The sequence below is a fragment of the Bison bison genome, unplaced genomic scaffold (assembly GCF_000754665.1).
Source record: "Bison bison bison isolate TAMUID 2011002044 unplaced genomic scaffold, Bison_UMD1.0 scf7180017864472, whole genome shotgun sequence".
NCBI lineage: Eukaryota > Metazoa > Chordata > Mammalia > Artiodactyla > Bovidae > Bison > Bison bison.
In genome coordinates, this window is record NW_011495033.1 from 109,112 (window position 1) to 112,138 (window position 3,027).

At 41.7% G+C, this 3,027-nt stretch overlaps 1 pseudogene; it reads right to left on the reverse strand.

Moving 5' to 3' along the window:
* Nucleotides 1-716: 716 nt before the first annotated feature.
* On the reverse strand, nt 717-1,666 carry LOC105004128 (annotated as a pseudogene).
* Nucleotides 1,667-3,027: the final 1,361 nt, after the last annotated feature.

Genomic DNA, 3,027 nt, shown 5'->3' on the forward strand with positions numbered 1-3,027 from the left:
ATGTTGGACAGTAAATTAATGTTTCTATCACTTTTTCTGTAAAGAGGAAAATAGGAGCAACATCATAGAGGTGGTAGATTAATAGATGGGAAAAGTGCCTGACACATACAAAAACACTCAGTAAGTGTTTTCTATTTATTATCTCTCTTAAAGGAAGGTTGCTCTGATCTGGTCCCAAAAAGTAAAATTAAGAATAAAATGCTGTAAGTATATGCATGGAGATAAGGTAGTAAGAAATGCTTTTAATCATGGTGATAAAAGTGAAGGTGTATCAGAAATAGAGAACTCCAGGAGTCTCTGTGCTTCTGTGAGCCAGAAAGCGTACATTTCATTCTTTCTTCATTTGCGAACATCATTAAGGATTTTTGAGCAGGAAGAAAGCAATGATTTCAGTGATGCTTGAAAAGCTAATTCCTGAATTGACATGGGTAGTAGACATTCTGCACAAAAAATATATAAATCTTGTTTTCAAACATGAATCCCACCTAGGAAGAGGAAAATAAAGATGCAGAGCAGATGGTTTCCTGACCTCAATTCCACTTCAAACAAAGCTTCCTGGTCATCATATTTTCATATTAGCCTTTATTGTGGGGTTTTGCTTGAATAAAAAGGTTAATGGCTTTAAAACTGAAAAAAGAAAGCCACTGATTTAGAGTAATACTCCACTGGCAACATTATCATAACCACTGAATTAAATAGTGTAAAAATCCCAATTGTTACCATTTTAGAGAGAAAGATATTTTCTTTTTCCAAAAGACTCTTCCAAGGGCTCTTTTCATGTCTCTGTTCTTCAGGCTGTATACGAAGGGGTTCAGTATGGGCGTCACCACAGTGTACATCACGGCCATCACAGTCTCCTTAACAGTAGAATTATTAGTTGATGGGCACAAGTAGACACCAATAATTGTCCCATAGAAGAGAGACACCACGGAGAGGTGGGAGCCACAGGTGGAGAAGGCCTTGTGGATACCGCTGGCAGAAGGAACTTTGAGGACGGAGGAGACAATTCGTGCATAGGACATGATGATGAATAGAAATGGGATCACAAGAATGAGTCCTCCCATGAAAAGTATCACCAACCCATTGACTCGAGTATCAGAGCAGGACACCTTCAACAAAGTAGATGTGTCACTGAAAAAGTGAGGAATCACATTGTCAGCGCAGAAGGACAGCCTAGCCATGAGCACGGTGTGCAACATGGCATGGGCAGTGGTCAGCACCCAGGACAGCGCCAGCAGGGCAAGACACAGCCTGGGGCTCATGATGGCGGTGTTGTGCAGGGGAAAGCAGATGGCCACGTAGTGGTCATAGGCCATGGCCACAAGCAGGAAGCTCTCAAGAACTCCAAAAAACAGTAAAAATACATCTGGGCCAGACAGCCTGCGTAGGGGATGGACAGGACTTGGCTCTTCACATTCTGCAACAGCTTAGGCATTGTGACAGAGGAGAAGCAGAGGTCAGAGAAAGACAGGTTACTGAGAAACAAATACATGGGTGTGTGGAGGTGGGGGTCCAGTCAAATCAGGAGCATTATGAGGAGGTTCCCCAGGATGGTGGTAACATACATGGCCAGGAACAGAGCATAGAACAGGTTTTGATGCTCTGGCTGGATAGGCAGGCCCAGAAGGAGGAACTCTGAGATGATGGTTTGGTTCCTCTTTGTCATTTGATAACTCGATTATTTATAAAAAGTCACAGACCTTAAATCCAAATATAAAAAATAAATAATGCGTATAGCATGTGGCTTATTGTCAAATGGTGGATGACTGAGAATTTAGGCACAGGCGGCAGGTGACGCTACTGAAACTCCCCCTTCAAAGTCTGCAATAACATTCATGTCTCTAAATTCAATAACATATCCCATTCAGTACAAATGATCACTTTTCCCTTTGTAGGACTCTCTCATCTCTTTGCCATGGTGATACCTCATGCTCCTGTTCTATTCTGGCTTCCATAACAATGCCTTCTTCACACAGTCATTAGAGAAGTCTTTGTGCCAAGTCATCCTTTGAATATTGGGGATCCTCAGCGTATTGTCCTTCTACTCTTATTCAGCCCACACCATTCTTCCGAGCTACAGACCTGGGTGCTCAACTCCCTGATGACCATCTTATTTGCATGTTTCACCTTCACTCCAAGACAAATCTTCCCGAGATCAGGCCTGTTGTTTCTTCAGTCCCATATGTGCTTCACTCCCAATGTTCTCTACCTCAGTGACTGACAGTACCACCTACAAGATATACAAGCCAGACCTGAGAGCCATCCTTGACTCCTCCCTCTCCTCATCTCTCCTTGTTCATTTACTATGTTTCCAGTCCCGCTTTCTGAACATTTCTCATATATGCCCTTCTTGACATCCTACAGCCACCATTTAGCTCAGTTACTATTCTCACCTAAACAATGTCAACAAATTTGGACTCTCTCTACTTTCACTTCCCTATAATGCATTGACATTATCCAGAATCATTCTTTTTATAACTCAAACATTTCCATGTCACTATTCTCACTGAAGAGTTTCCCCTTTCCACTAACACAAAGACCTTATTTTATCAGGGTTGACATGGTCCACAAGACCTTTATTTCATCAGAGCAATGAGCTCATGGCCAACCCTCTCTCTACTCCAAGTAGACCAGGTATCTCTCATTTTCTCAAAGGCAGACTACTTTCGCCCATCATAGCACATCATGCTTTCATTACCTGAATGCGTGCTATCCCCATCCCACTCCATTCCTTCTCCTAGGAACTCATCTTCCAGATCATTTAACACGGATTATTTGCTCTTTGATAGATGCTAAAGATAAAAAAAAGTTCTACTTTGTTCACTGATGAACCTTAACATCTAGGACAATGAGAAGTACAAAAAGAAAACTTTCAGGCCATCCAAGAGATCACTGAATTGTTTCAACAGACACCAAAAATATGGAAGGTAGAAACATCCACTGACAGCCTTTCCAAATCACAGCTCCCTTATCTAAGTCATTTGTGTTGATTTCCAAATACTGTACTGTAGACTGTCTAGAATTTCT